Genomic DNA, 13,692 nt, shown 5'->3' on the forward strand with positions numbered 1-13,692 from the left:
TTGTTTCTGTGAGACTACAAAAGTGCCTTTAAGGCTTTTTTTTGTTTGTTTTTAATGCATCTATATTGAAGCAATTTTTTCTCAGTCTGGGTATGTGCAGCCTAAACCATTTTCTCCATATAATAATTTTACTCTGCTGAGAGGCAGCATCACCTGGGGAGGAGTAAAGAACTGTAGAAAAGCTAAGTCATTTTCTATGTCCGGTTTTTCCACTTAAAAGCTTGACAGTGCCCCCTTTTCATCAGACTTTGTTTATTTGTTTGCTTTTAATTTCAAAGGCTTTTTAACAGATTTGGACAGAAAAGTGAAAACAGCAAGGGTTTGATAATTGTAATCTTTTGCAATCAAATTTATGACATTTATAAATATAGATGCATGGATTAAAATTCCTAGACAATGGAATATTGTTATTGGCCAACATCCTAGGCTGCATACCTGGTATGCTGAGGTATAATCAAGCATAGGGTAGGGTTTTATGTGTGAAAGCAATGCTTGACTGGATTTAAATGGTTTTGATTGGAGCCGATATGATGCATAGTTGGACATAATGTTCATAATTGCCTATTTTTCTTGGCAAACAACAAGGTGTTTGATGACTGCTTTCTGAAATGTTCACATCTATTTCTTTGTGAAGTGTACTACAATTTAACGGTAATTCTAAACAAGCTTGTGTGGTAGTCCTCTGACTTTGAGAGAATGCACTCCTTATTGACTTAATTTCCTCATTACAGCAGAACTGCAGTATCTCCTTTGTCAAGGTTGAATCTTGGTCTGGTTTTAATGACAATTCCCACAAACACCTTTGCTCTTTCTCTTGTACTCTCTTCCTTTTCCTACACACATCCTAATAACCATCACCAAAATTCAGTCAAATCCGCAAGCAGTCTCACATGTGTTCCTCAGACAGACTAATTTTATCTTTTTTCATTAGTGTTTGACACAATCCAGAGGAGGTGTTTTGAGATAGGCATCACAGAGCTATTATGATTCTAGCCACCTTGACACAAATGTGCACATACACACACATTTTTCCTCCTCAAGGCACAGCTCTGCCTCAGAAAGGCATATGTTCACTACCTTACTTGCGAAATGTCTTTCTGTGTTTAATGCCTGAACATTTTCCAGACTGGAATTAAGAGAAGGACAGCCCCAGTCCTCCTCAAGCAGGGCTCCTACCATTGCCATAACCCTATAGAAGTACTTACAGGCCCTTTCCAAATGTTGAAGCATTCAGGAAGCCTTGCCTGTTATGTTTTATTTTGTTTTTCTTGCAGAATGATCTGGGGTCTTTATTGTGTTTATGTACAGTTGCCTCCTGGGCTGTACCTCACCATGCTCTGATGATTCCTCAGTCATATAAATCTGCCACCTGTAAGACTGTGCAATGACTGCAGTCAGGATACATGCTCAGGTTTTTTTCCCCCATCCTCTCTGCTAGCATCTTTCAGCACCATTTGCTCCATCTCTCTTTTAGCTGCCCTCTATTTCACTTACATCAATGTCCTTACCCCATGCCAGCCTGCTTTCTTGATCCCTTGCTCCAGCTTCTTCTCCCAGGACTGAAACAACAGCTTAGCAATTGGCCCACCTAAATCAGTACAATTCCACAGGAGTTTCCAGAGGAGATGATAGCATTTCATATTCTTACATAGAACTTTGAAGTGGCTTGTGCACATAGTCGTCTCAGTTGATCTTTGGTATAAATACGACAGACCTAATTGACACAGATGGTAGAAAGGTTTCAACACTGGAAGGGACTGCCCATGTGCAAAGTGGCTTGAAGAGGTGGAAAAGTTCCATTCAGGACTTGGTGGGACCTTGGCACTGAAAAATCAGATGCTACACACCTATTATGCTTCTCATAATAAGTAGGCAGAAACTCAGTACCTTTCCCTATCCTCATAACTTAGAAGTTGCCACTTCCAGGCCAGCACGTTGGAGGGAAATGATAATTTTCTCATGTTTGACACAAGAGAAAAGCTATGTGGAGAGCTGACACATAAAACTGCCCCTTGAGTGGAAGTAAAGAACGTGCCCACCTGGAAAACCAAATCTCTTGTTCTTATGACAGAGAATGAGCAATCCCACAGCCCATCCCTTCATGAGACAATTAGTCTGAGCATCAGAGGAAGCCAAACATTCCTCCCAAAAAAAAGGTCATTAAAGTCCTAGTGCTCTAATGTGAAGACTTCCTGAAGACTGTGCCCTAATGCAGGGGAAGAAAGCAGACCGTGAATGTACAGCATAAAAAGCCTCAGCCTAAAATGATGGAGGGGACACCATTAGGCTCCTGAAATGATGGCAGCCAAAAGCAAGTGTTTTTCCTGGACCATCGCCTGCTCGTGAAGGGCCAGAAGGCATGGCTGGATGGGATGCGTGAGCCATAAACTGAGTGTCCCTCCGTATTTCGCAACAAACAAAATCGCTTCCACACAGCCCAAAATGAGGAGCTGGCAGAGGGAAATGTCTTTTTCATCTCCACAATATTCCTCTTTTCTTTTTTTGTAATTAGGCCATCTGTAGGGCAAAGGCAAAGAAGTCCCTGTTGTGTGGGGAGGAACTGCTTCTTCAGCTAGCAGCATGCTGGTGCCCCAGATGCCATCCAGAGTACTTAGAGCATGCATTTAGCTTTGACAGACTTGCTGCATTTGTAATATATTCTCCAGTGGAGCTGGGGGGACAGGAAAGAGTTCCTTAAAACCATCTAGTACTGTCATTTCTAATCGTACAGCCAGAGAGACTTCATGAAATGTACTTACTTATGGTAAAGCTGAAATTCAGACTATAATCTAATATTCAGCAAATTTACCATTTAAAAGACATGGACTTCACAGTATTTTCACTGCATCTTGGGATTTGGGTGATCTGAGACAGCTCTGCTCCAGCAGACCCTACAAGCAATAAACAGACAGTCCCCCACTCATATGTCAGATTTTTAGCGCATGATAAATTAAAGCACTAAGAAAAGAAGCCGGAGTCTGCTGGTTCTCTGTGAGTGTTGGACTGCTCAGGATTTGCTGATGGTTTTAAACCTGCTTTATTAAAGAGGAATAAGAGGCTGTGCAGATACACTTGTTCCAGTTTGGTAAAGTCAGTTGCAAATCAGATGGTTCAAAGTTAAACAAGAGTGTCTACACAAGTTTAGCGCTGATTTCAGTGAATTAGTTTAATGAAAAGGTACAGGTTTGCATAAAGATGAGGTTTCACCTTTCCTGCTCCCTGACAGCTGTGCTTAATTCTTCTTTATGTGAAAAAGGCAAAGGAGGAGAAGGGGAGAAATGTCTTTGAGATAATCTCAATGGAAAGAAAGAAAACAAATGTGTGCCCTGTTTACTCCAGCTGCTCTCCACCCCAGGAGTAACAGTTTGAAGTGAGCTTATATATAAACAATAAACAAGTTATTCCTGGAGCATTTGCTTTGAGTTAGGACTGTGTGTAAGGTATTGGTTCTGGAAGCGCTGTCAAAATATCTACTTTTTAAAATTAGACTTTGCTTCTCAGGTTCATTAAGATAGCCTTGAGCAAGAGTCTTTTATTCAAACTTTCTTTTAAGGTATGAAGTGTGAACTTGATGAGTAAAAATAACTTGAGTGAGGAATGTCTAAAAATGGAGGAATTAACCACAGTGATATTAATGTAGCCTAGCAATGGATTTCAAGACACCTCTTTAACTCCTTTCTTCCTGTGGTAATCTCTCCTTCCTGTTTGCATACTCTGTTTGAAAGCTTAAAATTAACACTTCAAAATGGGAAAAGGATAAAATGTGATCTCCAGTGCTGGTGCACATCTCTGGAGGATCTTTCGGCAATTTGTCATGCCAATTTTTCTGCGCAGGCAAGACAAATCTACCATCCTGTACAGAGTTTGAGAGATGTATTTGAGAGGATTTTATTTTCTCCTTCCTTCTCCAAGCCAGTTTGAAATCAATCACTTGGACAAGATGCAAATTATTAATCTTGGGTCAGGCTTGTCACAAATACTGACCTTGTAGTGTGTATGTGTGTGGTAATAGCAAATCATACCGTTCCTGAGAGCAATTGATAATGATATTATTAGCCAAGGTTTTCCATGGATAGTTATGAACAAGTACTGTCTGTATACAATTCAACAGAAACCCCAGGGGAAAAAAAGAAAAAAAGAAAAAAAGAAAAAAGAAAAAAGAGCATAAGCCTTAAAGCAACAAAAGCAGAATAAATACCTCAGTGAATTTCTTGAAGCATTAGTAACTTGACAACATCTACTCATTCACAACAAAGCCAGGGCAAGCTCAATGTTTTCTGCTGCTGCACTAAATAAAAAGTTGATGTTAAGTCTCAATACTTAAGAACAAATGACAACCCTTTAGAAAGTGCTGTAGTTCTAAAATGTCAAAAAAAATGAAAGTGATTTTCAAAGCACATTGCATAGTGTTTTCTTTTAAGGGAACATGATCCCCGGTGCCTTTAATAAAAAGCTGGGTAACAATTTGTCTTTAATTCCCTGTGATTTCACCCTAGAAATGACTGCTCTACTTCATTCATCTGCTATTACTTCTAACCACAAACATATTAAGTTATAAAAAAGGGACAAATCAAGTTGACAAATCATTTTAAAACATTTCTGGAAGGTGAGAAAAAATAAATGGAAAGAGAAATGTTCAGCTTTGAAGCATCTACCTCATCTTTTTATATCTTAATTTTAAAGGCGATACACCAATACTAATTTTCACAAAATAGCACTCACTTCGTGAGTGACCTTACTGTAAACAACCAAGCTAACAACATAAGAACAACTGTTCAAAATGGCAGAATCAGGCTCCAACATTTCTAGAACTGTCTTTAATTTCTCTTTCAGACAATCAAGTAATTTCAGATAACTAGCACTTTGATATTTGTCTTCTGTGTTGTTTACCTTCTTAATTAAAGAGCAGAATATATTGGCATTCTAGAGTCAAAGAAACGCTTCTTAAATGAATCATCCTATTTAATAAAATGTCCCCTTGCAAACACTGTTTTCCTTGATAAGTGCATGCACAAATAAAAGAATGGAAAAGGGTAATTGTTTGGTTGAGATGTAAGGGCACACAAAGTGGTTAGCACTAAATAACCTGGTCAGCAGCCCAACTAATCTACTGCGGTTTGTTTTCACAGCTTTGCTCTGAACATCAGTGCTGATGGCCTGACACTCCCTGCAGAGCCTGAGAGCGAATGGTAAGTCAAGATACCAGCCACACAATGCTTAACCTGCGATGCCAGAGATTTGGAGGAGGGAGAAAAACAGTTTGTAAAAACACTCATAAACTTCACTGGATTTTTCTTTCCTTCTTTTTTTTTTTTTTTTTTCACCCTGCAAACTTCCTGTCAAAGCTGCCAAATACATTGCAAGGTCATTTAATGAAGTGGAACGCTTTTATTTTTTTTCTTTTTCTTTCTAATTTTAAATCAAGCCTGATTTTTTTTTTTAATTTTAATTTCGAATCTGGAATGGTAATGTGACAGATGAAGGGAATCCAATTGCTCTCAACGGGACCACATACCACAGAAGATCCCTAAAGGGTCTACCTTACGTATTTCAAAACCTGCTCATGCAAAACTTCCACTGCAGCCAGCATCTGCCTTGTAAAGGCAGCAAGATCCAGGACAGTCAGTGTGATCGCAAATCAGCCTCGACTTCAGCGAGACTGAGCTCATTTTCTGAGCCACGCGATGTGAGAATGAACTCTGCAGAACCCTACCGCAGAGCTGATTCCTGCCTTTGTCCTTGCTTTGCTGCTTGGTGAGGTAAAAGCAGCCAAATTACCTGAGTGAGATTTCGCAATCTGTTCAAAGCAAAAGATTATCTGATAAGAGCTTCCTACCTAATTATGCTTTGAGGCCTAACCCTGTTTGGTGCTGAGTTTTTCCTGCTAAGGTCCATCATCTTCCAGTGAAAGCACCGCTGCATACTCAAATAGGACCCTGTACTACCGCTGAGGTCAAATGGGAGTTTTACCACTGTGACAGAGCTGTCCTCGGCGTATGTATGGCTAGTTTAGATCGTTTCCTACTCAGCATGTGAACTGTTATGAGTTATACTGACAGACCTAATTGTGCCCATTCGTTGCCTATAATATCCTAAGAATAGCTGTAAAGTGGCAGGCAAAAAAATCCACCTATTGCAGCATCATATTCGACTGTGGCCAACAGCAGGTGCCTAGAGAACAGGACTAGAATATAGTTATCGTTCCCTTATTTACTTTCTCATCCTCCATAAACTTGCAACAGAAAGCCTTCCTGAGCCAGTCAGTAACTTTGTGCTATGGGTACTACTATGGGTAATACTATGGGTATTTTTTCCCCTATGTCTAACCACTTTTCTGAACCCAGGTAAACTTCCAGTATCCGCAACAACTTAAGGTGAAGAGTTCCACAGCTTGTCTACCATGGAGGCAATCTCTCTTTTTGTTAATTTTCAACATAGCCCCTGCCAGTTTAATTTGATTTCCCCTAGTTCTTGCATTAGGAGAAACAGCAAAAAATTGTTCTCCAACACAATTTTTCTGGGCCACCTATCTTTTTCAGAAATCATTCATATCCCGCTTAAATAATTTCTTTTTCAATCTGAAGAGTCCTAGTCCATTTAGTTACCTGTTGTATTGAAGCCGTTACACACCTTTAATCGTTGCCGTTATCCTTCCCTATACCATTTTCAGCTTTACTGTATTGGTTTTGACTTGCCAGTCAATTGCCCGTTCACTCAGTTCAGTGAGGTCCTTCTACAAAGACCTTTGCAGGAAACTTCTTTTTCTTATTGCTTTTAACAACTTATGACTCTTAGCAAACTCTATCTTTCTGTTAGTTGCTCTCTGTCCAGATAATTTATGGCTATTTTGAAAGGTACATGATCTAGGAGAGACCCCTAAGGGTCTTCACTTGATACATCCTCCCAGGGACAAAACTGACATTAATTCCCTAGTCTTTGCTTCTCCCTTTTTAAAGCAGAGCTTAGGTATTCACCTCATGGTTCCAAACTGCACCTGATGCCCTTTTAGGTGCCAAAAAGGTGTTCACTACAATGCTCAGCTGTGCAGTATCTAACATCAGTTTTGGATCTAATCCAAACTGCAACTGTAAATTCTAGGAGACATCTGATCATCTGAGTAATAAGCATGGCAATGGTTGCTTATGTGTTTTTGTTGCCGTAACTTTAAATCTCTAACACATATAGTGAAAAAAAGTCATTTTGATGGTTAAACACAAGTCAACATGCTGTAACAGTGGTCTATTCACGACTGCCACAGATTTGTGATGTGTAGCAAATGTTTTTGATAACTCTCTTGGCTTCAGGTCCCAGTCGTCTGCTCAGTATTTGTCATCCCTTTTAAAGTTAAGGTCTTCAGGGCATGAGCTGTGTTTTGTTATGGCTGTCTGTGACAACCCATACAGTGATTCTTGAGCTGTTGGCAATTCTTGGATGGAGCTTCAAGGTACTATTGCAATAACAAACATAAATAATCATGTGTATCAGAAATGTAGGACAGTGAATGCCTTAGCGTTGTTCACTGCTCTCCTTCATGATGCTTTCTATCACCAAGATGGAGCTTGATTTCTCTCACAGATGTAGGCCTAGATAGAGACTAGACAACGTTTTTTTGCTAGTTCAGTTAGAAAGGAGTCCTGTCATGACAGTCAGGCAAGCCTACTGATCTAAGTACAGACTGAGTGTTCACTTTCCTGGGAAATACATGAGGATGGGATATTTAAGTCCCCTGTTTCTTGCATTATTTGCTTGTTGCAAGTCCCCTGCTTGGAGCATTATTTAACTCAGGAGGTAAGTCAGAATGATTAATCAGGAGAATACAGACACTGCTGCAGTTACTTAACTGTTTGCATGTGCAAAGGAGGTGTATCTCTTCTTTAGCTATCTCCTTGTGTCACCCTCATCCTACCAGGACTCTTAGTTCAGGGATCTGTACGTAAAATGGAGATCTGGACAAAATAAAGAGAAGACTCAAATTTATTTAGGTATTTATTTCATCAACAACGTCTGGATCCATTTACTCATTTTAATGGCAGTAGAGTAAGACCTTAACCAAAGTAAGCATCTATTTGAGACCCAAGCCTGATGTCATCAACTAGACTTTCCAAAAGTCTCACCCAATGTGCCTGGTAAGTGTCGCCTGACTCTTGAAATGAGGTGCCTGATCATTCCACAGGAATGAGATTCTCCTTCACTAGCTGGGACTCAGTGGTTGCAATTTGAAAAGCTATGAAGGGAAAAGGAAAGTAAAAACAAGCCAGAGATGTTTGAAGTAACATTTTCAAAGCTAGCACTTTTGTGTTAAAAAAGACAGGAGGCTTTTTGACAATATGATCACGTCTCATTCAATCAGAGTCAGACTCAGATTTTCAAATATATTAAATGTATAACACATTCATTTTTAACATTGATGTTTTTAATTCATGAAAAGGTTTTAATTCTACAAAGCTGAAAAAAATAATGCTTACAAGGAATTGTAATTTGTAGGTTGGTAGAAGATGAACATTCGCATCTTTCTATTGTGAGAATTTCTACATGATCTCCTAAATTTCCTAATACACTGCAGTGGAATATCTGGTTCTCAGATATGTTTTGTGACAGTTTAATAAGAGAGCAGAAGAAGCCATTTCTTGCTACAGTATTTCAGGAATAGGTTCACTCATGCAATGCCTAGAGCAGGGGCGAAAAAAGGATAATCTGTGTAAAAGATCAGACATCCAGTGCTCATCCTGAAACTATTCCCTTTGTATTGAAGTCATGTAAGTGCTGATTTAATGAGCTCTGGGTAGAGGTGTTAGTTTGAACGAAGTGTTACTGCACAGAGGCTGCAAATAGTGTGCCATTAGCTGCACTTCCATGAGAGAAGCTGTTTGAAAAGTAAATAAAAAAGTTTATTCTAATGTGAGAGATTCAGCATATGTGATCAAAAGATGCAAGTTTGATGCTACATACTGAAAGTGAGACTTCAGTAGTAAGAATATTCAATACGTCAGGAATTCTAGTGCGTTCTGTCTCTATATTGTATGGAAACAATTATGAAATTCGAATATTTATAAATGCCATACACCAAACTGCAGTCTTCAGTATAATTTTTAGAGAAAATGAAATATCTTAATACTAAAGTGCTCCTACCCTGCTGTTCAGAGAAAATGGGATAAGAAGTTCCTACAGTGTCAGATGATTCCTGCTTTGTTAAACAATATTGAAATCAGCTTGATTTTCCATTGATGTTTTGTTTTTCTAATTCCACTTAAAAGAGTAAGTGCTGACAATGCAAATGCAGAGCTTATGGATAGAAGGGCTGAAGTTACTGAATTGCAAAAACAAACTGGCTTCATACAGAGAATGGTTTGTTTGGGTTTTCTTTATTATTTTGTGGGGGATTTTTTCTGAATTTTGACTGGAAAATAAGGTTATGGATTGGAGATATTGGGGCCCCATGAGTGTAATTCTGGCAGCCAGAACTTAAATAACCAGGCATGCAGCCTATATGGCTCAGCCATGATACTGTCACTATTCAAACAATTTAGATGCTGTTTGGATCTACTTTGCTGTTTTCATCATGTTTCACGGAAGAAATTAGGGAACACAGAGCCTCTCCATTTCAAACTCTTCTGGTTTAATGTAGCTTTTCAGAAAAAATAAGCCTCTGTATTCATACAAGTTGAGGGGAGCAAGGAGAAAGACTGATAATATTGGACCTTAATTGGGTTTTGTTTCCCTGAGAAAGGAAGGGTGGCAGTGACAAAAGACTTAGAGCTGATCTGGGATTTCTCAGCAGAATATTTATTTACCATAAATCTACTATCAGTTTTGAAAGCAAAAATAAAAATTCTCAGCACATAAGCAAAACATTTCAATATTAAGGAAATTTAATATATCACTTGACCTAAGGAAATACACACACACACAGAGACCATTTTTGAGATTCAGGCTTTCTGTCTCAAGCCTAAGTGAGAAATATTATTAGCTATCTGAATCTTTAAGAGGGATAGGTAAAGGAAGAAGTTCCCCTTCCAGCCCTAAAAGTTAATGTGGTGTAAGAACAATTTCCATCTGCCAAAGGAAAAATCATTGGTTTCTTACTTAAAAGTTACAACATTAAATTGCACTTACTGAGTACAGTAGCCTAAGATCAGTCCCTAAGTGTCAAGCATTGTGTAGACTGTCACTGTAAAGTAATTTTTCAATCTTTCAATTAAGTGCACTGTATAATTTTATGGCTTCAGTCTGTGCGCACGGTTCATGCACAACTGTGTTAAACAATGACAGGAGCAGCCTGGAATGAGGAAGAGACTACAGGGAGGATCCAGTCTGACAATGAAGCAGACATAGCATAGGTAAAAGAGGCTTAACGGCTGACAGACACCCATGATTTTTAATTATCCTTTCCCACATGCTGATTGTTGCAACCCATCTCGCCCCCACACCTCTCCCTTTCTCTACCCTCATCTTCATCACGTGCCTGCTCCCCCCCCCTCTTCTCCACATCCTGAAATGCCCTCGCCTCTCTTTCCCTGCCTTTTCTTTGTCCTGTTGAACCGATCTCCACCTACCCAAATGCCTATCAAACAAAAATAAAAATGTTTGGAACTCGCAGGGTGTTTCCTGACAGGCCGTTGCTCATTCCTCCCCTGTGACTCAACCCTTCTCATCCCCGCTCTGCTCCTGTGTGGTGAGCCCTTCATTTACATGTATACACCCTCACCTTACATTTCTTTTCTGTTTTCAGGTGGTAAGCTCCTCAAGGCAAAGACCATCTGCTCCTTCACTGTGCAATCAGACCTTTCCATGCATTACTGTGTATTCAATACCAATATAAATTGCTTGCATTTTCAAAATTAATGAGAATAGTTAGCCGTAGTAGTGCATAATGAACTTTATGGTATTTTTAGCAAACCTTCTTACATGCGGGTACATACCCATAATGAACGGCAGAGGATCACAATGTTCTCACATTATTCATGTACAGTAGTACCTCTGAAAATCAAACATATCAAAGCTGTAGTCGATACGTTCTAACTTCACTCACTTCCGGGAATTCTGGTATTCAAAACAGTCATAAATTTGGAAATATGTCAGAAGACAGAAAGAAGAATAAATAAAAAAACCCTGCTCTGTTTGTGGGTGGCCACGGGTAGGATTTACAAAACAAGTAATAGACTGGCTCTTAGAGGCTTATCTCAGATTTTTTTTCATCAGTTCAGCCTGTCTCTGGTATATTCAGGATGTCAAGAAGTGAGAAAGAAAAAAAAAAAAGAAAGACAGTGAGAGAACAAACTTTATAAAATATTTTGGGGACAATCACAGTGATGGTGCAGGTTTATGGGCAGGGTGGAAGGTACTCTGGAAGTATTGCGTACATTCCAGGTTTACTCTGCTACAGCTCATTGAGTGTTAGGCACAATGAATACACTGCCAAGTATAATGACATCTTCTTCCTAACTGACACAGAAAAGAAGACTCTTTCAGAACACATTATTGCACTCTAAAGCAGTCTCCTTTATGATAGTCATTACCTAAATATTTCACACAAGAGATTTATTCTATTAAGAAGCTCTGAAACTTCTATAAAATTAATTATATTTTACTTAAGGTTTTTTGATTGGTTCTGATTAATTAAAAATATGCTTGGATTGCAATGACTTTGTGCTGTTTAATTATTCAAATACAGGCTTTTGATTCTTCCATTTCTTTGTCTGTTCCATACAGGTTGCTTCCTCTGTATTACATGTACATGTTGTACAAATGTGAATAAAGAAAAAATACCAGCTGTGGCACATCTAACTAATAGCTGTACATCATGTAATATAATCTTATATGGAAATATTTCAGATGCTGCATACAATATTTTAAGATCCTCTCAGGTGATAGTCACTATGTTACATAATGTTCTAATCTTACTGGTGCTTCTCTCTCTCCTTCTTTCAGGCTCTGCAAACTTTCTCACATGCTGAAAGCTAACTTCACACATACATGCAGGCTTTCAGCATCAAGTGCTAAGGTTTAATTGCTCAAAGAAATACATATGAGTTAGGCACCTTTGGTCTATTCTAGGCACCTAACTTCACCATCATGTACAGTGTGGTATTTTAGTTTATGAGCACGATCAGTGATTCAGATCCCCTGCAGTTCAGATTGCTGAGAACTTGCCTCCCTAAGCTGTCAATGGAAAAAAAGTAGTCACAGGATTTAGTCTAAATGTTGTGTATATGGGAACCATATCCAAAGGGGAATATAACAAATTATCTTGATTCTCCTCTGATGTGTTTATTAGAAGGTGCAGTATGTTTTGTAATTAACAACAAACAGCAGTTATTAAAATCCACATGTTGAGGGGGAAAAGAATCCCAAACATCTTCCATTGTTTTAATCAAAACATTTTCACCTTGATTTTTTATACCAATCTCTTTTGCATCTGTGAAATTTTTGACAGTTCCATTCTTGAAATGCCTAGCTAGAAAAGAATTGCTTTCTGGGAACATTGCACAAAGTGCTGACATAATTTTAAAGAAAAATAATCTGGCCTTGTATGCTGCCCTGCACAAAATTACTGTGAACTATCACATAACCCAAAATCAAGGTTTTCTGCCTTGTTGCTTTAAAGGAAACAAAGGATAAAAGTCTTGAACTTTAATGGGTCAGAGAGACCAGATTCCTTATTGGAGTGCAGGCTGGCTGTTTTAAGGAGGCTGAACGAATGGTGATTTCTATGAAAATAATTCCTAGTGAAGGGATTTCCTCATTTGGATTTTCTCACCAGAGGTGGAAACTGTAAATTTAAAGGCAAAGATAAAAACCACTAGGGAAGAGAAGCAGAAGTCTCACAGATGAAAAACAAAACAAAACAAAAGCCTCAAAAAACCCTAACTCAGAAACAAACCCAGATCACTTCAGGGGCATGCAGTTAACATTTAAAAGCACTGTTCTTTTTCTAGAGTTACTTGTTTAGGGAAATAGCAGTAGGCCACTGTGTTTTTAGGGAAGAACAAACAGCTGCAACTAATGGTTCCCATGGAAGACTCCTGTAGGCTGTTAAAGTCTGTGAATAGCTGAGTTCTTGTCCATATGTGCAATTTCGTTCAATTAATCTTTATAACTATGAGAAGAGATGATCCCATAGGAATTACCTACACGTAACGTGAAAAAGACAGAAGACAACTAAAAGACTACTTCCACGAGGTAGTCATTTACATGCAGTTCAGAACAGCTTTTCATGAGAAGATCCTCACAAGAAAAAGCCACTTAAGAACCTGTGTGCCTGACACTGGTGAACTGTGAGATACTGTGACTTAGCAGTAAAATACTTGTTCAGCAGTGACTAGACAAGTTGAATGGCCGTTTTAAATGAGGTACAGATCATATCAGTCAACTGTGCTGCTACCGCTGCTGAATTTTGGGAAATGATTTGGAATGAGTTAAAAGAACTGTGTTTCAAGGAACTGTGACAAAGAAAGCAATTAAAATTGGCACAACTTTCATTATAATCAATGCAGAGCTAAATAAAAAACGCAGCCTCTGACACAGAAAGTCCTAAGCCACGAAGCACTGGAAACTAAGGAACTTCATAAAGTATCACTCTATGAACAGTAGGTAAGAAGTGTCTCTGGTTTGATCTAGCACAGTTTTTCTTACAAAGCACATCTTTTAACAATGATGAGAGGGAAGTAGCACTAGTCAGTGAAGCCTTGTATC

Source organism: Gymnogyps californianus, chromosome 1 (assembly GCF_018139145.2).
Source record: "Gymnogyps californianus isolate 813 chromosome 1, ASM1813914v2, whole genome shotgun sequence".
Lineage (NCBI taxonomy): Eukaryota > Metazoa > Chordata > Aves > Accipitriformes > Cathartidae > Gymnogyps > Gymnogyps californianus.